This window comes from Euprymna scolopes, chromosome 5 (assembly GCF_053919585.1).
Source record: "Euprymna scolopes isolate OS-2025 chromosome 5, ASM5391958v1, whole genome shotgun sequence".
Classification (NCBI taxonomy): Eukaryota; Metazoa; Mollusca; class Cephalopoda; order Sepiida; family Sepiolidae; genus Euprymna; species Euprymna scolopes.
In genome coordinates this window covers 58254750-58281322 of record NC_136486.1, presented here as the reverse complement: position 1 = coordinate 58281322, position 26573 = coordinate 58254750, and positions in this window count along the sequence as shown.

Genomic DNA, 26573 nt, shown 5'->3' with positions numbered 1-26573 from the left:
GACCATGTAGCATTTTATTTTCCTCTCGGAAGTTAGCTTATGACCCCCCCCCAATAAAAAAAAGCAAAAAGAAAAAACAAACAAGCAAAAAACAAACAACAACAAAAAAAACAAATGGATTTTTTTTATTGCTGACATTATTTAATGTTACTACGTCTTCACACAATCTTCCATTACTCTGAGCATGTTTATGTTCCCAGAATGAAAGTCAGCATCAAATATTGTTATAGTGTTAAATGGTAATAAACTGAAAGGAACACAGGACTCTTAGAAACAGACACGTATTCACATATATTACAGGCAAGGCGGGTTGAGAGATACCATTCATCAACAGTTGGGCGTTTTTGCACACGACCTGCTTAGCCGCGTACCAAACTCTGACTGCCGGGCACCGGTACTCGTTACCGGAAGTGACGTCACCAGAGGAAGTGACGTCATGAGATAATCCATTAATCCCATACAAATCTCCCCAAATTTGCTATCTGTTCAATTGCTTTTGTATTCATTGTATTTATTCAGTTGGTTGGAATCATATTGTTCATGTTTTAAATCCAACACTGTGCCCACATCCCTCCATCGTATTCTTTCTCAAATTCTAAACCTTCGCTTGACCTTTTTACCACACCTAATGCAACCCCAGGGGCAATATGGCGAAAATGTATTTTCGAAATAGATAATATTATAGGTTAGTGATTTTAAATGCGGGTGAAGAAACTATATGAAGAAATCAATTCGTCACGTCATGCAAACAGTTTTTTTTTTACCGAGTTGACCCCCTCCTCCACGTTTAACAGGATCGCCTCCGACTAATAACATCAAATGGCCTGAGGTAGTTAATTAACTTAACCGCGTTTCTCTATAACAAAAGTATGCACGAGTATCAGTTTTCACACTTGGTACGAGGAAATTTCTATCGACGTCGTTTTCAGCGCTGATGACATACAGGGTGGCCGAAAAATCCCAGGACATTATACATGTATTTTTAATAAAACACAGTATTTTTTAATGAAACACACAGAAAACATATATATTCAACAAAAAAAGAGAACTCTATTAGAAACAAAGCAGAAAACAACTAGAGTAATTTAGTGGTCTAGGGGATCAGTATGTTGGCCCTCGTTGTTCTTGCACAATTCCATTCGCCTCCAGGTTCTTTGTGCCATTTTTTTTAGAGAATTCCTTGATACGCTAGCAAAAGCTGCAATAATCGCATGCTTTAGCTGAACAATGGTTTCGTATCTAATACCAGAAATTTGACCTTTAATTAAACCCCATAATGAGTTGTCTGGACTTTTCGGCCAGTGTCCTGGGACTTTTCGGCCACCCTGTACATAGAGGGTGGCACGATTAGGTGTAATTCAATCGAATATGTTTTGTTTTGTGTTATTTCTCATAAAATTTAATTGTCGATAATGAAACTGTTTGAATCTAAAGCAATCGAGAAAAGTATCGATTTGTGAATATTATTTCTGAGAGTTTTTCTGCCGATTTGTAAAAAAAATGTTATTTACATGTTTCATGTACGTATAAGTAAATTTTATGTAAATATTTTGTTTTACCTTTTCGCAGTCGAGATCATTTTCTATGGAGTAACAATAGTGTAACAGAAATAATTTCTATGCTAAAATGAAATTTCTATCGGACTAATTGCAGAAATCGGTAAAATCAAATGGAAGTACACATTTTTTTTATTTTATAAGCGTCAAAACAACATCAGATCGTATTCGAAAAAAAATCATTTAAGTGCAATATAAATACTTTCGATGCTAAAATAAAATTTAAAACTCACAAAAATAAATACAATCGTGTACAGTGACATCGCTATTTTAATAACAAGTGTTCGACTGAGCTCCAATATATGCCCCTTGCTAATCTGTTACAAAATCACTCGTTTAGTCAAAATTAATATAAAAGATTTACCCCACTCTTTATTGTTGCCTAAACCGAAACGTGGATTACATGTAAAAAGTTTTTTTTTCAAGAACTGACTGCCTGTGAAACTCTGTTTCACTAGTCTGCTTTCCAACTGACTACAGTATTGTCGTTTTCAAGTCCAACGTAAAGAAGTTCTTATTGAATCGTCCTTATAAATAATCTTATAATACGCAATTTCATTGTCCCAATGACTATCATACACACTTATATTCGAGTGGCCTCTGGGCTCTGTGGCGACTCCTTTGTAAAAAAAATTACTTTCCATGATGCGAATTAAATCAAAATTTCGATCGGACTAAGTACGTAAATCAGTAACTGAATACATAAATACAAAAATGGAAATAAATATTTTGTTTTTTAGAGGAGTATTTAAGTACCTAGTTTGTAGGAACGGATCTATCGATGAAAAACTCTGAAAATTCGACAAGATAATTTTATCTATTAGATTTTACCATGATGTTACGTACATAGCAATCAATAGAGATATGATGACTGCTACTAAAGAAAATCGCTTGCAAATAGTAATCGAATCATGAGCAATAGTTACTAAGACTGTGAGTATTCGTAGAAGTTGAATGAGACATAACATAGACAAGACACCATAGAAATGGTATATCGTTCGAGGCAAAGACGGGAGTGCTAATTATTTAATGAGAAAACTCTACTAATTAATTAAGAATGAAAACAAAAAAAATAGATAATTGAATAGAATAAGTGCAACTCATGAGTTTTGCAAATTACTTGTAGTTAAGCCTGAAGACAAAACGAACGAGAAGAAAGTAGGACACTTTCAAAAGAATAGAACCAAAATCTTCCGGCTTCTGATTTTAAATAGAAATAATAATGAAAAACAACGGACAAAAATTCTTTTTTACGGCATGAAAAAAATTTTTTAACACAGGATGTCCCAAAACGAAGGAAATATTTCTTCTAATCTGTGAAAAAAAAAAAAAAAAATAATTGAAATTTTATTACAGATAATTGGAATATAGAAAGTTCAAATGAAGTAGTTTACACAAACGTTTTACTTCTGTCTTGGGAAATTTCATTCGATGAAGAGAATGTGATCATAAGAAGTCGGCCGACTCGCTCTCCTGATTTGTGTGTGCAGTCAGCACCAACCCTATTCAGGGTTTAACCGGCTTCCTCCGAAGGAGGAAGTTTTATGGGAGTATGAAATTCACAAGCGGTCCCCAGTCGCATGTATATCCCCGTTAGGGGAGATGACGACGTCAGGTTTTTGCAACTTTTGCAGGGAGGTGTCGACGTCCTTCAACAGACAGCACCAAGACTTCCCAAATTGGTCACCCATTTTAGCAATGACCAGGCTCAACGTTGCTTAACTTCGATGATCTGACGGGAACCGGTGTGCCAACGTGATTATGTTGTATATGCTCTCCTGATTTAACACTGATTGACTTAAACATATATATTATTCTAAGGTATTATTAGGGCTAGGACAACAGCATATTTTTTTCATTGTTTTGACTCTTGAGTGTGTATCCGTTGATATCGAATATGTTTTTATATAGAGTGATGTGGTTCTCGGTTGATTAACTGTGTCTGTATCGGATATATACTCGAGAGTCAAAACAATGAAAAGAATATGCTGTTGTCATAGCCCTAGTTATTATTACGTGTTAAAAGCGTTGATTAAAACAGTTATCGGCCTTCAAGCTAGGATTAAAGTGTAGTATATGTTCTGTTCTCTGTCAGTTAAGTAGACATCCTTTTATACCGTCCTAGAATGCACAAAAAATTGATGTCATTGTTTTTCTATCTCCTTTGCAAAACATAATCATGTTCTGCTAAGCCAAAAACAAAAACAATACTTTTTCCTCTCTCTCACTCCTTTTCTTTTTATTTCGTTTTTATCGCCTTCTCTTTTTTCTTCCCACGATGAGGCGAACAGTTTGCCGTGGTTGGCAACCTGCGACGCTTAAGTGTGAGATCCTAGTGGCTAGGTCATCTGCAACAGAGGAAAATGGGTATGATACGGTAATACACGGCTTTGGCTTCCACCCAGGTGAAAACGTGGCTACCAAGAGCTTAAGAAAGCGAGTGAATAGAAGAATCACGTGATGCATGATGTAGCGGCATCTAGGCAAATGAAATCTATTTCGCATAATAATATTTTCTCTGTGTGGTGGTGACCGATGGTCGAAGAGGCTTCGATCTGATCAATCAGTAAGTCACATCAAGGCGCCTTATATAAAACACCCAATAACCGTCTCGCGAACAATTAATATTCCTATTCTAACTTCTACTAATGACTAGTAATACTTACCCCCCCCTAAATAAAAAATATGGAAAAATAAATAATTTAAAACATAGTTAAAAAAAAAATCAAAATGACCGGATTTGGTATTAAATGACTCGAAAACGGTTGATATGCCGTAAAACAAAATAACCAAACCCAACCCGATCAAGAATTATTTTTATGATATATACATAACCTGAAGCATATAAACCTTTACCAAAATGACCGGGTTCGACATTAAATAACCATAAAAAGAGGATATGCCATAAAACAAGCAACCAGTTCAAGTTTTAAACTATATCCGATGGCGAGGCCACAGATTGCGGGTTTTGGAGAGTGTGGAGCCACCCTTTAATTGGTCCACTTTGACCCGGAGTGGTAGCACCTGTTAGGGTCACAACTATGGGTTGAATAGAAACCGACTTGAAAACAACAAATATATTCTATTAAATATTTCTTCAAAATCTTTGGATTCGGCATTAAATAACCTGAAAAGAGTTGATATGCCGTAAAGCAAAAACAACCAATTCGGCATTAAATAACCTGAAAAGAGTTGATATGCCGTAAAGCAAAAACAACCAATTCGGCATTAAATAACCTGAAAAGGGTTGATATGCCGTAAAGCAAAAACAACCAATCATGAAATTTTAGAGTGAGGCAATTATTTTTAGCTTTGTCCTTGTGTCCAAATTTAGAGTTTCGCGTCTTGTGGAACTGGATTTTGCCCACATTAAATATCGTCTCGGGGAGGAAAATTAATGCGGGCAATCTTCTAAAGGCTTAAGGCTCAATCAATAAAAATTAAAACTTCTATGCGGCAATGTCTGATGGAATAAGGACAATCTACCTGCATGGATTAAATTGAGCTTTCAGTTCGAATTCCATATAAGTCAGGTTGTTTGTTGACATGAAGGCTCCCATATTCGAAAAATCGGAGAGAACTTGAATGCCCACTAGACACCATTCTTGAGTGTGTAAGACTTATCTGTACAGGAGTTTGTCAGGACAACTTGGCAGAGGATATTTTCCCTACAAGTAAACTCTGACTAAATCTATCTATCTCTCTCTCTCTATATATATAGATATACTCTTATATATTCATTTTTCTTTTGTGTGTATTGATATTAAACACCCTCTTTTCTATTTATTTAAAAAGAAAATACAATTTTCTTATATATGGGTCATGGAATTGAATTCATCTGCAAAAGATCTAACTAATTTGCATATTCTTTTGAACATTCATTTTAATTAATTCCCTGTTAGCTTTTTCGGTTTTCTTATGGGATGATCATCTTTAGTTAACTATTACGTGTAATTATATATATGCAGATATTCTACACGATTTATACTTGCATAATATTTGCGTAAAAAGTGTGCAGTAAACAAAATTGTTTCCATATACATTTATCTATACGTATATATTTTTTGTTTAATCTATAAAAGTGAACGTGTCTGTCTGTCTGTGTATATTTTCGAACGCAATAACTCTGTCAATTTTCAGTCTACACACTCGAAATTTGATATACAGGGTACTGAGATTTGGGAAAATGTAATCAGTTTTCGGCCAGGAATTTTGCTATTAAGAGGTCAAAGTTCAATGATTTGACCTTTGAGAACTCTACCAAACTCCTCCGACAGTTTTGGGTCTAACACTTGAAATTTTAGGTATAGGTTCTTTGGACATGGATCTAACTTAATAACTTGATTAGAGCCCAAAACAATAAATGTTAAGGCGTCATAATAAGGGTCAAAGTTAAAAAAAATTGACCGTTTTTTTGTTGTTCAACATACACTTCCATACACCCGGTCAGCGCCGGACACCCATGCTAGTATATCTATAAAGATGAACGTGTCTGTGTGTCTGTGTTTCTGTCTGTATACATTTCCCTACGCAATAACTCTCAATTTTTAGTCTACAGACTCGAAATTTGATATACAGGGTACTGAGATTTGGGAAAATATTTGTGATCTGTTTTCGGCCAGAAATTTGGCCTAAGGGGTCAAAGTTCAATGATTTGACCCTTGAGAACTCTACCAAACTCCTCCACCAAAACACTTTTAATTTGGAGCTAAACACTTGAAATTTTAGATATAGGTTCCTTAGACATGGATCTTACTTAATAACTTGCTTCGAGCCCAAAACAATAAATGTTAAAGTGTCATAATAGAGGTCAAAGTTAAAAAAATTGACCGTTTTTTTTGCTCAGCATACACCTCCAAACACCCTGGCAACGTCGGGCACCCATGCTAGGATATCAATAAAAGTGTGTGTCTGTGTGTGTCTGTGTGTGTACATTTCCCTACCAAACTACTCTGTCAATTTTCAGTATACAGACTCAAGATTTGACATAGGGATTGAGATTTGGGAAAATCGTTTTAGTCAGTTTTCGGCCAGAAAATTGTCTGTCAAGTGGTCAAAGTTCAACGATTTGACCATTGAAAACTCTATCAAACTTCTTCGCTAATTTTAGGTCTAAACACTTAAAATTTTAGATGTAGGTTACCTGGACATGATTCAAACTTCTTTATAGATATATACATATGCACATAAAGTTATGCACAGTACATAGGGCCCGAGCAAAGCTGGGCTGAACTGCTAGCATTCAAAACAACATAGTATTTGCTGTAAAAATAAGTTCTCCTCACTATGGCAAACCTACACTGGCTTTTACGAAGATTAAGGGACCAGCACGAAACTGGATACTCTACCAGACTAGATGGATTTTTGTCCTGGAATCCAAAAAGATAAAGAGGTCACAAGAAAGGTATACTATAATGTATTAAAATAGTCGATTGGGGAGAGAAAAATTATGTTCCCAACTGCTTTACTAACTCAGTGTTTGGGATGTAAAGGAGAACTTTAATGGGATATTCGAATATCTATGCATCTCATATAGAGATCATGTGTAGGCCCCAAGAAAGGGAACACTTTATTCTGAGCACCTAAACTGAAGTATGTCAAGGATGGAACACTGTTGCCATATCTGGGCAGGAGCTGCCAAAAACAGCCTATCATGCCTTGACAGAGTACAAAATAGACTTCGTGGTTTAGTGGGGGATGCCCTTTTCTCTACCCTGCAACCCCTCTCCCACAGAAGAGACGTTGCAAGCCTATCCTTGTTTTATCGTTATTTTCATGGCAGGTGCTCGTCTGAACTCCAATCCCTGGTCCCCCCTCGCCAATCTTTCACGAAAAACACCCGTTTAGCTGAATCCACTGTGAAAAATTTCCCCCACTCTATATCTGTGCCTAAATCAAAACGCGGATTTCATGAACAAAGCTTCTTTCTTAGAACTGCACGCCTGTGGAACTCTGTTCCGTCTGCCTGCTTCCCTCCGGACTACAACTTGGATGTCTTCAAGTCTAATGTTAACAAATTCCTAATGAACCGCCCCTTAAGTAAACACTTCATCAAATCTCCTCACTAACGTAATGTACTTGCAATAACCCTTATCCCTGAGTGGCTTCCGGGCCTTGATAAGTGGTGATCTCTGTGTAAAAAAAAAAAAAAGTATGTATTAAATGATTAGTTGATATTTCAAAAGTTTAAAATTACACATAATATCAAGTATTTGTGTGTGGACTGCTCAAACATTTGGTTTTATGCCGATTCTATATGCTAGCATGCGTTGCAATTTTAGAAATTGATTTTCAAACAAATTTTTTCCTGGCTAGGATTTGATCCCTCTTTCTCTCAAATCCATATTATCACTTTTACGAGGAACAGTACACCTTCAAGTGATATTACCTTAAGTAACAACATGAAGCTGAATATTCCATCAGACTAGATGAATTCTAGTCCTGAAATCCAGTAAGATCAAGAGACTAAAAAAAGATATACTATAACATTAAAATGGTCAATTGAGGATAAAAAGCTGTTCTCAACTTCTTTTACTAACTCAGCCAGGTAAAGGAGAACTTTTATGGCATATTCGAATATCTATGTATCTCATACAGAAATCAAACGTTAGCCCCAGAAAGTGGGCCCCTTGATTTCTGAGAACTTTAACTGAAGTAAAATGGAACAAAGTTAAAGTTAAATATGTGTATACTCTAATATAGTTCTACGTACAAGATTAGTTCTAAACTACTTAGCTGACCATTATGCATTTTCGAACAGGTCTGATTCGCGTAAGGGATATAATACGAGCTATATGTAGTTTGATTTAGTTTTATATAAAAGGGGTGAATATTTGGATATTTCCGATTTTTATAAACTTTTAACAGTAATAAATTAAGAATTAATAAATATTTATAAATTTTCTTGAGATAATTTAGTCTTCCTTTAATGTTGGATTAAAGTCGGTCTTTAAGACTTATTACACATCCATCATATTCTACTTCTCTCCATGTAATCCATATCTTCATCCTTGGCTGAGTCTCATTTCAATACATCACAATGTGCACATTATGTCATAAATTGTAACTTCTTTACTAACTCAGTGTTTGGGAGGTAAAGGAGAACTTTAATGGAATATTCGAATATCTATGTATTTGATATAGATATCAAGTGTTAGCCCCAGGAAAGGGAACACTTGATTTCAGAGAACTTCGACTGAACTACAATTAAACACACATGGAGGAGATACAACTGAAGGCGTTACTTCGATCGAAATGGTGCACCTCTGGTTGTGAGACACAGGAATGATGCAACGTGTCACTTTAAGAATGTGTGGTGCGATTCTGTAAACCTTTTGTTGACTGCATAGATCGTTGAAACCATTTCGAATATTCTTTTTCACTTGTACTTATATTTCACAAATAAGCATTAAAAACAGTTTCCTTTGTTTTGGAGCAAGTTGTATTTTCACTATCTCAGCGTTGCCGTATAAATAAGTTGATATAACGTTGTTTTTTCTATTTATACTTCTATTGTTTATGTTGCAATATTTTGGACATATTAATGGGGTATGATCCCACACAGTCGGACGATTCTATTTATAAACGATGCTGCTAAGAACTGACGAATCAAATTAATTCACGTTCTGCTACAAACCAATCAGAAACCAGAATTGCTTCATAAATATTAAACCTTTTCTGGAGCAATTTCACATGTTCTTTCCCGGGTTTCGACACGGTAAGAATATTTTGTTCTGTGGAACTGTCTACTACAAACAAGTCACCTCCCAGGACTTGTGTGTAACAGCGAACCATCTGAAACTGTTCTGAAACTCAAAATGGCTTACACTTCTAGAGTTTATTTAAGGTTTCTATTCTTTCACTATTTACTATTAAATTACGCTCGCTTATTTTGATAAAACAATATATATATATATATATATATATATATATATATATATATATATATATATGAGGACCTAGCAACAATTCCCTATTTCAAGTAAACCTTTTCTGTAATTATAACCCATTAATACATATGATTAAATAAAACTCCCTTTTCAATTACTTATCCTATATTCTTACCAAGAGTTTAGATACGCATATGCTCACATATATTAAACCCACCCTGGAATACATGGTATATAACTGCCTTTATTATATAATAAAAGCTATATTTCTCCTATATCACATAGATCGCTTTAGTTCTCCCATCCCCCCCCCTCCAAACATTCTTAATATTTTATCTCTCACTGCACAATTATTTCGCTCCTAATGTAGCTATCGGTAAAATCCTTATTATGTTATCTAGCATCTTCTTCCCTTTTCTGATGACAAGCATTAGGCTTAGAAATACCATGATATAAAGAGTTTTACTTATCCTAAACCCCTAATTGCTATATAATCCGTATTGAATAAGCGAATAAATCTACATAAATTAATATATATTTTATATTGTCGTTTTCTTATTTGATTGATACTCCCCATCTCCCACCCCTCTCTCTCTCTCTCTCATATATATATATATATATGTATATATATATATATATATATATATATATATATATATAAATATATATATATAATATTTTTAGGTTAGTAATTTCTTTGTTTTTATTTTGTTTTAATGGATGACGCTATAATTTTGTTACTTAATCATTTACATTATTAGGGATCTTCTCCATGCCACCTCTTTTTGACTTCCTTTCTTCATGGAGACAGCAAATATTCATGGGAGGCATAAGATATGAAACAAGATTCACAAACTTAGTAATATGTACAAAGACAAATGAAGAATCTAATGTTTGAGATTATACTTTTAGATTATAGCTTTAATCTACTATCCTGTATGAACGAGTACTTCGGCTAGTAAATAAATGAATGTTAAGCGGCTGTTGTTATTAGGGGTTCATCAAACGTCTACTGTGAGTGAAATCCCAGAGGTCGAATTAACATGGCCGCTTGCTCTCCAACCAATCAACAGAATTATTTGCCGACGGCGCATTAATCACGTGACGTGCTTTTTTATTGTCACCGTTATTTTTTTTTACTTTATTTTTGTTTTTTTTATACATTCGCCCCTACTCTCCTCAGCTTTCTGTTTTCTTCGGGGATTCTGTGCTCAGGACCCCGACTCGATTTTGATATTTCCTCAAACGTCTCCGTAGTTCATCAGTGCCGGGTCAACACAATTTAACTAAGCAAACTTGAAATGCAATTTTGTTTGAACTTAATCCCGCAATATAGCGATGCACGGGCTTATTCCTTTATTGTGTTTTTATGTGGCTTTATTTTTTACATTTCTTTGCTAACTGTATTAGAGCTACATCCAAAGTTGTAATTGTCTATACGTGTTTGTACGTGTATCTGCGCATGCGTAATGGTTTTTTTTTGTGTGTGGAAATTGCCGGTTGTTAGAAGAACACGAAGTTGAGCCCCTCCGAGAGACACGGTTTTATCCGGTTAAGTTTGTAATTTCGTTTTCTTGGTTTCTTATTCGTTTACATTGTGGGAAGACATTTGTACTGGATTCTTTCTTTCTTTTTCTTGCTTCCTTCTCGTTCTTTATTTATATACACTTCCTTTTGCTGGACAAAAGGAGTACAATAAACAATGTTCTTATCTAGTAGAAAGAACAAGCTACATGTTAATGTCTACTATTATAAAAAAGTAACTTTGTCGCTATGTGAAAAGCAGCTAAATCCCACCCCTTCACGGTGGAGATCCCTAGATGTAAGAAAGCCTTTTACTCCAGTAGTTTCTTCCCCAGAACCGCTAGACTTTGGAATTCCCTTCCGGGTCCCTGCTTTCCCAACTGTACTGTCATGCAGAAGTTCAAGTGTAACGTGGACAGACATCTTGCTGCCCAACTCCCTACATAGTACCCCTGTAGCTTATGCTCCTGATAGTAGCCCCCTACATAAAAGTAGCAACGTGCCTTGTTTGGGGTGAAAATGTAATAAATGTAATAAAAATTCCCGCTACTAACGATTACTACGCAGCGTTCCCGTTGACTACCGTTAACTCATTAACCCTTATCATCGAGTTGCTTTCGGGTCTTGATAAGTGATGATTCATTTGTAAAAAAATACTCTTTTTTATTTTCTTTAGTTTCTTTCTCAATTTCATATTTTTGTTTATTTTTACGTATTTCTCTTTTCTTTCAGTTTTTTTTCTTTTTAGATTATTTTTACGCAATCACTTTCATGTATCCACTTATGTGTTCTCAATGATTTATTGTTCTAATATATATTCCCTTATTTCTTTTTCACGTACTTTCCTTTTCTTTCTATTTTTCTTTTTACACCCACTTTTCTCTCCCTTTAAGCTTACTTTCTTTTCCCTTTTTTTTGTCTTGATTAATTCTTTACTTTTACGTGCGGCATTACAGTAATTTATTCATCCTTTCTTTAACTTTTCCAATATTTCATTCTGCCTTTATTTCATTCGCGATGTTCGTTCTTTTGTTATTTATTGCATTAATTGCTTTCATATTTTGTTTTTATCTACATCTCTGCTTTTATCACCAACATTCGGATTGTGACGTAACGGACGACCCTATGTTGAAAAGCGATTACACCAACTAGTGTTAATCCTTATAAAGGTAGAATAAATTACCGTTTGCATCGTATTTTCTTCGTAACATTTCGTAGCAAAATTATTTTTAAGTGAAATTACAACACGGTATTCTTTTCTCCTCTATTTATAAGTATTTTTCTTATACAGAACTGATACTACACTTTGATCCCGGCCTGAAGGCCAAGAACCCTTTTTTATTATATTTTCACCCCAAACAAGGCATATTGCCACTTTGATGTAGGGGCTACTATTAGGGACCTAAGTTCCAGGAGTACTATGTAGGGAGTTTAGCAGCAAGATGTCTGTTCACATTACACTTGAACTTCTGCATGTCAGCACAGTTGGGGAAGTAGGAAACCGGAAGAGAATTCCAAAGTCCTGCCGTTGTGGGGAAGAAGCTATTAGAGTAAAAGGCTTTCTTACATCTAGGGATCTCAACTGTGTAGGGATGGAACTTTGCTGCTTGTCGGGTTTGTCGGGGGCATTTTCCTCGAGAGGGTGCAAGTGCTTGTAGTTCGTCAGAGCATCCACCATTAAAATACTTGTAAAACAGGCAGAGGGATGCAACATTTCGTCGATGGGACAGAGGTTGAATTTAGATGACAGTTCAGGACCTATTAGGTTGGAGACTCTCTTTTGGACCCTGTCCAGGAGTGAGAGACTAGTAGCAGATGCACCAGCCCAAATGTGACAGCATCACTCCATACATGGGCGAATGGTGGCTATGTAGAGATACAGGATACTTTCAGGCGTAAGTAACTTTCTAGCACGATAGAGAGATCCCACCTTCTTTGCAGCAGCCTTAGCCATTATCTCAATGTATCTATTCCAACTCATGTTCCCGTGAACGTTAAGCCAAGGAGCTTGAACGACGTGCTGTCAGGTAAAATTTCTCTAGCCATAGATATTGTTGGTTGGTAAGGTTTCATGTAATTATTAAAGGAAACGAGCTTTGTCTTGGCAGCGTTGAACGTTACCAGCTATTTATGCCCCCATTCCACTACAGACTAAAGATCTTCCTCTAGGATTTCGGCCATTACCTTAGATATGTGCTCATTAGTTTTCCCCATGTGTCTGCTATAGAGCGTGGTGCTGTCGGCAAATATATCCATCTCAGAGACAATTTTATCAGGTAAGTCATTTTTGAATATCAGAAATAATAAAGGTCCAAGGATCGATCCCTGAGGTACACCCGCATTTATATAATATTTTTTGAACGTACGCCCATCGAGGACAACCTGGATTCTTCTCTCATTTAAGAAGGATCTAAAGACCTCTTCAAAATTGACCTTTTTCTTCAAACATATGGAAACTGATATTATTCCCATTCTCCAAGGTCTAAATTAGCTAAATATACCAGTTATTGTGATCTTGGACCTTGGCTATGCCTACCTCAAGAGCCATGTAATTTTATTGTTGACGTTTTTCAAAAACGCTGCAAAATATGGGATATTATGCCCTTATTCTCATTGTAACTTTCCAGAGGTTGATGCTATAGCATTGAAAGTGGTACCAAATGAAAGCTAATAAGATTTTCTTGCATATGGTAGTAAGCACAATAAAACACATGAACAGCTGTGTAAATTTTAACTAATTTTGATGCACAAACAGCTGGGACACTACAAAAAATCAGTTTGGTAGTATGATACATATATTGCATAAGAAACTGTCAGATAGGATGTTACTAATACATGCATTATCACTTGTTCAATGTAGCTTTTTTGAAACTGTCAAATTTTTTCCTGTGGTACTCCACAACTTGTAGTAAGCAGCTTCTTTGCTCTGGGTCACTTGTGATCTGAGTTGCAAAGTCACTCATTAGTTTCACACCTCTCTCAGCCACATCATTGGTCACTTTCACTGATCTCACAAACTTCTGTACATTCCTGTAGATGTCATTGTCTTCCCAGGTGTCAGCAGGAGTAGTGAGCCAGTCACATTTCACTCGAAGATCATCAAACAGAAAGTGAGACTCTGGCCCTACCAGGTCTGTGAGAACTGTAGCTGCAATGATGACAGGAAACACTGGCTTTCCTTTCCTATAACTCTCAGGTTTCTCTGTTTCTGACAGCTTGACTGCGAGCTTCTCTTTTGCAGACTTGGTCATGCTGGCATGTGAACTGAACAAGGTGAATGGCACTAGTTCCTGGGTCAGATACCAGCGGTGGTTGTTCATTTTCTTGAGAATAGGGGTTGCCAGTTCATAGTCATACTGCTTGTATTGCAGCATGTTCTTCATAAGCTGGAGGTCATGGATAGGTGCATCAGCTGCAGATGTGGTGGTCACCCAGTGGCTGGTGTAGAATAAGGCCAGGAACTTGTTCATACTCTCCAGCTTGAAGATAGTGTCCGTGTTGTATTTTAGTTCCTTGGTAAACATGAGCACCTTCATACAGTAAATGTTCCTGGCCATCCAGCGGACTTATTGAATGGCACCTGGCTTGGCCCAGTGGATACCTCGAGGAGGTTCCTCACCAAGCAGGATCAGGCACAGCTCTGCCACCTCTCTGTAATCTGCCCTTGGACTTGCTTCCTCAAGGAAATTGCTTAAGACTGCAATTGTGCTTGTATTCTTCTGTTTCAAGTCTTGTTGAACTAGGCCCAGAACTCTTGGGCAGTCCTTAACCAACCTGTCCCACTTCTCTTTCACATTGCTGAACATTGGGTTGTCAGGACTCTTGACCTTGCTGAACACATCCTCCCATACACTTCCAATTATTACCTCTGATATGTGATGGCGACAAGCGAAGTAGAATACCTTTTTGCCTAGTTTTTCTTCAATAAGCTTCACTGCACCCTTGTTGATGCCACTGTTGCTTGCTGTGGTATCAAATACCAAGCGTACAATGTTGTCTGTGAGACCCCATGCTTCTATCAGTTCCAATGTAGCATTACACTGTTGGATTCCTGTGGAACTTTCTATGAAGGACACACCAAGCAGCTTCCCTTCTTCATACTCTGGAGTACCAGAGACGAGCACTTCAAGACTTTCCACTGGGTATCTTTCACCAAGAACATCCCGTAGAACTGCCTATCCCAATGCTATCCTTCTCTTTATCTCAGGGAGGAGATCTTCACTTTTCGTAATTTTCTTTCTCAAGTTGATGTAACTTTCAAGTTCTTCAATGGTCTTTCTATCAACAATTACTGGCGAATTGGTAGCGTGCTAGTTTAACATCACCTTGGTCTTCCCAAGGTGCATGTTGAGGCCAACCGATTTGCTCTTAGGGTGGATTTCATACTAAAAGAACACTGCAGATAGTTGAAGTATAAAAGAGTGCTTATGAGCGCAGTGGGAAATATCAGCATCAGCTGTAAGAAAAAAAGACATGCAAATTAGGAAGTATGCGTGAAATCGTGTCTGAAGAAAGAGAAAAAAGGACAACATATATTCGCCAGAAAGAAAGTCGACGTCGAAGAAAATAGACGTGTACATGCGAAGGCGAAAATTGGCTGGCTGATACCGGCGTGCGGTCAGAAGAAATAGAAACGCGAGCCAGATAAAATACACACGCGGCAACGAGAGACATTTTGAAGTGGTGCCGAAAATAACGGGAATAAAAACATTTTATAAAAAGAAAAAAAATAGCGACTGGATTTTTTAAATACATTTATTTCGGGTTTTACTTTCAAGAATTATTAAAGTAAAGTGTAGATGTCACGTTACAGAAGGTACAATCGAAATAAAAGCTTGTAAAACCAAAAGTACGTAGTGTAATAATACTAGAAATACATATATAAATATATTAGAAATCAAAACTCACTCAAATAGAATTATATTTTACAATTTACTATCCAAAACCGAGCTCAAATCTATGAAGAAAACACTTGAACTTTGAACGAAAGTTTAGAAACCCAGACCAGTGTGTGAAATTATTATATTAAATACTTGATGAAATTATAACAACACCCTTGTTATTACTGTTAGTTGTCGTGATTCTCTTTGATCTGAGAACACTTGTCGCTGGCTGCATGTGTGGCTACTTTTTCGACCGAAAATATCAAAGAGACAAATTAGAAAAGAAATACAAACATTGCGAGACGAATTAAAAAAGAAATACAAACATTGCGAAACAAATTAAAAAAGAAATACACATATTGCGAAACAAATTAAAAAACAAATACAAACATTGCGAAACAAATTAAAAAAGAAATACAAACATTGCGAAACAAATTAAAAAACAAATACAAACATTGCGAAACAAATAAAAAAAGAAATACAAACATTGCGAAACAAATTAAAAAAGAAATACAAACATTGCCAGACAAATTAAAAAAGAAATACAAACATTGCGAGACAAATAAAAAAGAAATACAAACATTGTGAGACAAATTAAAAAAGAAATACAAACATTTCGAGACAAATTAAAAAAGAAATACAAACATTTCGAGACAAATTAAAAAAGAAATACAAACATTGCAAAACAAATTAAAAAAGAAATACAAACATTGTGAGAAAAATGAAAAGAGAAATACAAACATTTTAAGACAAATTAAAAAAGAAATACAAACATTGCGAGACAAACAAACATTGTGAGACGGATTAAAAAAGAAATAAAAACATTTCCAGACAAATTAAAAAAGAAATACACGTATTGCGAAACAAATTAAAAAACAAATAGAAACATTGTGAGACAAATTAAAAAAGAAATAAAAACATTGCCAGACAAATTAAAAAAGAAATACAAACATTGCAAGACAAATTAAAAAAGAAATACAAACATTGTGAGACAAATTAAAAAAGAAATACAAACATTTCGAGACAAATTAAAAAAGAAATACAAACATTTCGAGACAAATTGAAAAAGAAATACAAACATTGTGAGAAAAATTAAAAAAAGAAATACAAACATTTTGAGACAAATTAAAAAAGAAATAATAACATTTCGAGACAAACAAACATTGTGAGACGAATTAAAAAAGAAATACAAACATTGTGAGACAAATTAAAAAAGAAATACAAACATTGTGAGACAAATTAAAAAAGAAATACAAACATTGTGAGACAAATAAGAAAAGAAATACAAACATTGCGAGACAAATTAAAAACGAAATACAAACATTGCAAAAAAAATTAAAAAAGAAATAAAAACATTTCGAGACAAATTAGAAAAGAAATACAAACATTGCGAGACAAATTAAAAAAGAAATACATACATTGTGAGACGAATTAAAAAAGAAATACAAACATTGTGAGACAAATTAGAAAAGAAATACAGACATTGTGAGACAAATAAAAAAAGAAATACAAACATTGCGAGACAAATTAAAAAAGAAATACAAACATTGCGAGACAAATTAAAAAACAAATACAAACATTTCGAGACAAATTAAAAAACAAATACACACATTGTGAGACAAATTAAAAAAGAAATACAAACATTAGGAGACAAATTAAAAAAGAAATACAAACATTTCGAGACAAATTAAAAAAGAAATACAAACATTGCGAGACAAATTAGAAAAGAAATACATACATTGTGAGACGAATCAGAAAAGAAATACAAACATTGTGAGACAAATTAAAAAAGAAATACAAACATTGTGAGACAAATTAAAAAAGAAATACAAACATTGCGAAACAAATTAAAAAAGAAATACAAACATTGTGAGACAAATTAAAAAAGAAATACAAACATTGCGAAACAAATTAAAAAAGAAATACAAACATTGCCAGACAAATTAAAAAAGAAATACAAACATTGCGAAACAAATTAAAAAAGAAATACAAACATTGTGAGACAAATTAAAAAAGAAATACAAACATTGCGAGACAAATTAAAGAAGAAATACAAACATTTCGAGACAAATTAGAAAAGAAATACAAACATTGTGAGACAAATTAAAAAAGAAATACAAACATTGTGAGACAAATTAAAAAAGAAATACATACATTGCAAAACTAATTAAAAAAGAAATACAAACATTGTAAGACAAATTAAAAACGAAATACAAACATTGTGAGACAAATTAAAAAAGAAATACAAATATTACGAGACAAATCAAAAAAGAAATAATAACATTTCGAGACAAATTAAAAAACAAATACAAACATTGTGAGACAAATTAAAAAAGAAATACAAACATTTCGAGACAAATTAAAAAAGAAATACAAACATTAGGAGACAAATTAGAAAAGAAATACAAACATTTCGAGACAAATTAAAAAAGAAATAAATACATTGTGAGACGAATTAAAAAAGAAATACAAACATTGTGAGACAAATTAAAAAAGAAATACAAACATTGTGAGACAAATTAAAAAAGAAATACAAACATTGCGAAACAAATTAAAAAAGAAATACAAACATTGTGAGACAAATATGAAAAGAAATACAAACATTTCGAGACACATTAGAAAAGAAATACAAACATTGCGAGACAAATTAAAAAGGAAATAAAAACATTTTGAGACAAATTAGATAAGAAATACAAACATTGCGAGACAAATTAGAAAAGAAATACATACATTGTGAGACGAATTAAAAAAGAAATAAAAACATTGTGAGAAAAATTAAAAAAGAAATACAGACATTGTGAGACAAATAAAAAAAGAAATACAAACATTGCGAGACAAATTAAAAAAGAAATACAAACATTGTGAGACAAATTAAAAAAGAAATACAAACATTACGAGACAAATTAAAAAGGAAATAAAAACATTTCGAGACAAATTAAAAAAGAAATACAAACATTGTGAGACGAATTAAAAAAGAAATACAAACATTGTGAGACAAATTAGAAAAGAAATACAAACATTTCGAGACGAATTAGAAAAGAAATACAAATATTGCGAGACAAATTAGAAAAGAAATACATACATTGTGAGACGAATTAGAAAAGAAATACAAACATTGTGAGACAAATTATAAAAGAAATACAAACATTGCGAGACAAATTAAAAAGGAAATACAAACATTTTGAGACAAATTAGAAAAGAAATACAAACATTGTGAGACAGATTAAAAAAGAAATACAAACATTGCGAAACAAATTAAAAAAGAAATACAAACATTGCGAAACAAATAAAAAAAGAAATACAAACATTGTGAGACAAATTAAAAAAGAAATACAAACATTGCGAGACAAATTAAAGAAGAAATACAAACATTTCGAGACAAATTAGAAAAGAAATACTACAATTGTGAGACAAATTAAAAAAGAAATACAAACATTGTGAGACAAATTAAAAAAGAAATACAAACATTGCAAAACAAATTAAAAAAGAAATACATACATTGTGAGACAAATTAAAAACGAAACACAAACATTGTGAGTCAAATTAAAAAAGAAATACAAACATTACGAGACAAATTAAAAGAGAAATAATAACATTTCGAGACAAATTAAAAAACAAATACAAACATTTCGAGACACATTAAAAAAGAAATACAAACATTTCGAGACAAATTAAAAAAGAAATACAAACATTTCGAGACAAATTAAAAAAGAAATACAAACATTAGGAGACAAATTAGAAAAGAAATACAAACATTTCGAGACAAATTAGAAAAGAAATACAAACATTGCGAGACAAATTAGAAAAGAAATACATACATTGTGAGACGAATTAAAAAAGAAATACAAACATTGTGAGACAAATTAAAAAAGAAATACAAACATTGTGAGACAAATTAAAAAAGAAATACAAACATTGCGAAACAAATTAAAAAAGAAATACAAACATTGTGAGACAAATTAGAAAAGAAATACAAACATTTCGAGACAAATTAGAAAAGAAATACAAACATTGCGAGACAAATTAAAAAGGAAATAAAAACATCTTGAGACAAATTAGAAAAGAAATACAAACATTTCGAGACAAATTAGAAAAGAAATACAAACATTGCGAGACAAATTAGAAAAGAAATACATACATTGTGAGACGAATTAGAAAAGAAATACAAACATTGTGAGACAAATTAAAAAAGAAATACAAACATTGTGAGACAAATTAAAAAAGAAATACAAACATTGCGAAACAAATTAAAAAAGAAATACAAACATTGTGAGACAAATTAGAAAAGAAATACAAACATTGTGAGACAAATTAAAAAAAGAAATACAAACATTGCGAAACAAATTAACAAAGAAATACAAACATTGTGAGACAAATTAAAAACGAAATACAAACATTGTGAGACAAATTAAAAAAGAAATACAAACATTACGAGACAAATTAAAAAAGAAATACAAACATTGTGAGACAAATTAAAAAACAAATACAAACATTGTGAGACGAATTATAAAAGAAATACAAACATTTCGAGACAAATTAAAAAAGAAATACAAACATTAGGAGACAAATTAGAAAAGAAATACAAACATTTCGAGACAAATTAAAAAAGAAATACATACATTGTGAGACGAATGAAAAAAGAAAGACAAACATTGTGAGACAAATTAAAAAAGAAATACAAACATTGTGAGACAAATTAAAAAAGAAATACAAACATTGCGAAACATATTAAAAAAGAAATACAAACATTGTGAGACAAATTAGAAAAGAAATACAAACATTTCGAGACAAATTAGAAAAGAAATACAAACATTGCGAGACAAATTAAAAAGGAAATAAAAACATTTTGAGACAAATTAGAAAAGAAATACAAACATTTCGAGACAAATTAGAAAAGAAATACAAACATTGCGAGACAAATTAGAAAAGAAACACATACATTGTGAGACGAATTAAAAAAGAAATACAAACATTTCGAGAAAAATTAAAAAAGAAATACAGACATTGTGAGACAAATAAAAAAAGAAATACAAACATTTCGAGACGAATTAGAAAAGAAATACAAACATTGCGAGACAAATTAGAAAAGAAATACATACATTGTGAGACGAATTAGAAAAGAAATACAAACATTGTGAGACAAATTAAAAAAGAAATACAAACATTGCGAGACAAATTAAAAAGGAAATACAAACATTGCGAGACAAATTAGAAAAGAAATACAAACATTGTGAGACAATTTAAAAAAGAAATACAAACATTGCGAAACAAATTAAAAAAGAAATACAAACATTGCCAGACAAATTAAAAAAGAAATGCAAACATTGCGAAACAAATTAAAAAAGAAATACAAACATTGTGAGACAAATTAAAAAAGAAATACAAACATTACGAGACAAATTAAAGAAGAAATACAAACATTTCGAGACAAATTAGAAAAGAAATACAAACATTTCGAGACAAATTAGAAAAGAAATAAAAACATTGCGAGACAAATTAAAAAGGAAATAAAAACATTTTGAGACAAATTAGAAAAGAAATACAAACATTTCGAGACAAATTAGAAAAGAAATACAAACATTGCGAGACAAATTAGAAAAGAAATACATACATTGTGAGACGAATTAAAAAAGAAATACAAACATTGTGAGAAAAATTAAAAAAGAAATACAAACATTTCGAGACAAATTAAAAAAGAAATACAAACATTTCGAGACAAATTAAAAAAAGAAATACAAACATGTCGAGACAAATTAAAAAAGAAATACAAACATTAGGAGACAAATTAGAAAAAAAAATACAAACATTTCGAGACAAATTAGAAGAGAAATACAAACATTGCGAGACAACTTAGAAAAGAAATACATACATTGTGAGACGAATTAAAAAAGAAATACAAACATTGTGAGACAAATTAAAAAAGAAATACAAACATTGTGAGACAAATTAAAAAAGAAATACAAACATTGCGAAACAAATTAAAAAAGAAATACAAACATTGTGAGACAAATTAGACAAGAAATACAAACATTTCGAGACAAATTAGAAAAGAAATACAAACATTGCGAGACAAATTAAAAAGGAAATAAAAACATTTTGAGACAAATTAGAAAAGAAATACAAACATTGTGAGACAAATTAGAAAAGAAATACAAACATTGCGAGACAAATTAGAAAAGAAAGACATACATTGTGAGACGAATTAGAAAAGAAATACAAACATTGTGAGACAAATTAAAAAAGAAATACAAACATTGTGAGACAAATTAAAAAAGAAATACAAACATTGCGAAACAAATTAAAAAAGAAATACAAACATTGTGAGACAAATTAGAAAAGAAATACAAACATTGTGAGACAAATTAAAAAAAGAAATACACACATTGCAAAACAAATTAAAAAAGAAATACAAACATTGTGAGACAAATTAAAAACGAAATACAAACATTGTGAGACAAATTAAAAAAGAAATACAAACATTACGAGACAAATTAAAAAAGAAATAATAACATTTCGAGACAAATTAAAAAAGAAATACAAACATTGTGAGACAAATTAAAAACGAAATACAAACATTGTGAGACAAATTAAAAAAGTAATACAAACATTAGGAGACAAATTAGAAAAGAAGTACAAACATTTAGAGACAAATTAAAAAAGAAATACAAACATTTCGAGACAAATTAAAAAAGAAATACAAACATTGTGAGACAAATTAGAAAAGAAATACAAACATTAGGAGACAAATTAGAAAAGAAATACAAACATTTCGAGACAAATTAGAAAAGAAATACAAACATTTCGAGACAAATTAGAAAAGAAATACAAACATTGCGAGACAAATTAGAAAAGAAATACATACATTGTGAGACGAATCAGAAAAGAAATACAAACATTGTGAGACAAATTAAAAAAGAAATACAAACATTGCGAAACAAATTAAAAAAGAAATACAAACATTGCGAAACAAATTAAAAAAGAAATATAAACATTGTGAGACAAATTAGAAAAGAAATACAAAAATTGTGAGACAAATTAAAAAAGAAATACAAACATTGCGAGACAATGTAAAAAAGAAATACAAACATTGTGAGACAAATTAGAAAAGAAATACAAACATTGTGAGACAAATTAAAAAAAGAAATACTAACATTGCGAAACAAATTAAAAAAGAAATATAAACATTGTGAGACAAATTAGAAAAGAAATACAAACATTTCTAGACAAATTAAAAAAGAAATACAAACATTTCTAGACAAATTAAAAAAGAAATACAAACATTTCTAGACAAATTAAAAAAGAAATACAAACATTGCGAGACAAAATATAGAAAGTCGAATTTTGCTTTAGCGTTCGTGGATTTAGAAATAAAATGTCCACCGTCATATCAGAGAAATTGTTTGATCGTGACTTTTTGTATTCCGTTCTGAATGACGATGGTCCGCCTAGTCGCTTACCTTTGAAAAAAAATTGTTTTTGTCCGCCCCTCTCACTTATTCGCTTTCATGTCTATTCATCATCTATTAAGAGCGAAGAGTAAATAAGCAAAACATAAAGCCGGAAAGACATTTTAATTGAAGACATCGCTTTGAAATCGGAATTTCACGCAGTTTATCTATAATTATTGACAATTAAGTCATGAGAACGCACTTGCATCTTTGATGATAAGAAGAGGACAGACGAACACGTCGTCTTTCTGCACTTAAATAATTTCTTTAATATACTTACAAAGCATCAGAATTTTTTTTTTTAGTTGGGGATTGATAATAATTTTTATTATTTCAATTATGTGGACTATGATTCTGGTCTTGGTTGTTATTTTTACAACGTGCAGATCTGGATATCTCTTCGAACGCGAGAATCTTTATATTGAACTCTGGCATCTACAAAGAATTTCGAACTAAAACCGTTATTTAATTCACACCGAAAGATTATTCTTGTTCCGTCAACCACGATCGAGCAAAAGTGTAATTTAATTATGTTACGTTAAGCTGTAGTTCTATTTATTCATAAATCGTGTGCCAAAATGCTCGGCGAATGTATATAACAAACACTATCAATTTTGGTCATATAAAATGTGACAATTACTTCCACACATATACTATGGAGTGAGGGAGCGAGATAAAGATGCTGTGTGGGGGGAGTGTTGTGGGTGACGACAAAATAATAAGTCGACCGGCTCGGTGTCCGTCACTCTCTCTCTAACTGACTTCTTTCTTGGATGGTATTTGTTTTTATTTACAAAAACTTTAGATAGGAATTTCGTTTTTCGATGCCAAATTCAACCGGTCCTTATTAAATTCGTCCAAGTCCAAATTTTAATCTGACTGTTTTCAAAACTTGTCAGTTGAAGAAAGTTGATTTCTAAGCTCTTGCACACTTCTTTCAATTATTATGACTTTTATAAGCCTGACGAATCCTAGCGTGGATGAAACGCGGAATATTCTGTTTTAGTTTTATAACTAATATATATATATATATATATATATATATATATATATATATATATATATACAGACCTGGTCAAAATCATAAGACGACTTAAGAAAGTAAGCGTTTACGCATATTATCGAATTTTTAATCAAACAAATGGTTGAAACCATTGTCAAAAGAGAAAATATGACGGGAAAAAAATGAAATCTGCTTGATTCGAAACCTTAACCCTGATATAATAATTATTTTTTAAAAAACAAACATTTTCACCTGGTCAAAATGATAAGACCACTTTAATAAAATCGGCTAGTTTTGAAAAAAAATGAATACGAAAAGCTTTCTATGTTACTAAAAGCAACTTGTTAGTGGATAAAAACATCTTACTAAATTATTGATGGAAAAAGGGAAAGTATTATCAGAGTTTGAGAGAGGAATTATCTTTGAGCTTAATAGGGGTGGACTCTCCCATAGATCCATTGCAAACGAAGTGAATCGTAGCACAACAGTCATCACAAATTTTTTTAAGAAATTCAGATCAATATGGGCACAAAAAGAGTCCAGGTCGACCAAAAAAATAACCACATCACTGGATCGCCTTATCAGATTTAAAAAAAACCCATCCAGTATGAGCTGAAGTCGATTGAAAAGCCAAACAGCAGCAGAATGTAGTCCTAAAACCATCAGAAGGCGTCTAAAAATGAAGGGTTTCAATCATTTAAAGTGACTGCAGAAACCACGTCTTCTTGAACCACACAAAACTAACCGACTTAAATATACCGCCAAATACCGGACTTGGGATGAAGAGAAGTGGGAAAATGTAATTTTTCCCATGAGAAAAAGCTTAATCTATATGGTCCAGATGGATTTCAACACTATTGGCATGATAAAAATTTGTCTAAAGAGACTTGTCCAACTCGGCATAGTGGAGGAGAGTCTTTAATAATCTGGGGTGCTTTCTCGTCAGCTGGGACCCTAAAGTTGCAAGTAGTGAAAGGCCGGCAAACATCAGTGCAGTACATTTCAATGCTTGAAAATGCTTCAATCAGGACTGAAGATCCACGTCTGTGTGAAAGAAATTGGATTTTCCAGCAAGACAACGTTGCGATACACACTTCTTGACAAGCCCGAGAATACTTTTCTTCAAATAATATAGAATTGTTAGATTATCCAGCATGTTCCCCGGACCTCAATCCCATTGAAAATCTTTGGGGATAGATGGCAAAAGAAGTGTTCAAGAATGGAACCCAGTATGATTCGATAAAGGAACTTTCTGATTCAGTTTCCAGTACATGGGATAAAATTCCTTCGCGCCTGGTAAAAAACTTAGTCGCAAACATGTCGAAGAGGATTTTCGAAGTAATTCGTAATAATGGAGGCTATACTAAATACTGAGACCCTTTTTAGTAATTTATAACTGCCTTTTGTTAGATAAATTATCAGTGGTCTTATCATTTTGACCAGGTGAAAATGTTTGTTCTTTAAAAAATAATTATTAGATCAGGGTTAAGGTTTCGAATCAAGCAGATTTTATTTTTTTCCGTCATATTTTCTCTTTTGACAATGGTTTCAACCATTTGTTTGATTAAAAATTCGATAATATGCGAAAACGCTTACTTTCTTAAGTGATCTTATTATTTTGACCAGGTCTGTATATATATATATATATATATATATATATATATATATATATATATATATATATATAACTCAGCTCATTAGGTTAGCGAGTTTGAATCACAAAAAAGTGATTAGATTATTTATTTCTTGAATGTTATTTGCATAATTAAACCCGTGAATAGTGAGACGGCTGAAAAAAAGCAGCGCACATGCTAGGCGGCAATCACCTACAAAGCAGATCTAGTATAGGATTGAGAAAAATAATTATAAATAATATACAACCACATACGCACACACACACACACATATATATATTTATAGATATAGATATATAGATGTATATATTAATATGTAGTAATAAATAGAGGTAATTAATAATATTGTACTTGTAAGACTCCTAAAATTCATACTAGAATTATCTGCAAGGACCTGTACGTAGTATATAAATATTTGGTAAAATCTAGTATTGAAATTAAAGCTTTCCTTTTAACTACCGAATACTGTTAAATGTTCATGTAAAAAAAAAGAGGTTTTTCTTCTTCAGCTTGCAACGCTCTCAGCACATACAAAAAAAACGACAATCCTTTTTCTCTTCCAGTTTCGACGTTTGTAGAAAATCCGACATGACACGCAAATTAACCGTACGTTCGAATCACCTCAAGTGAATAATT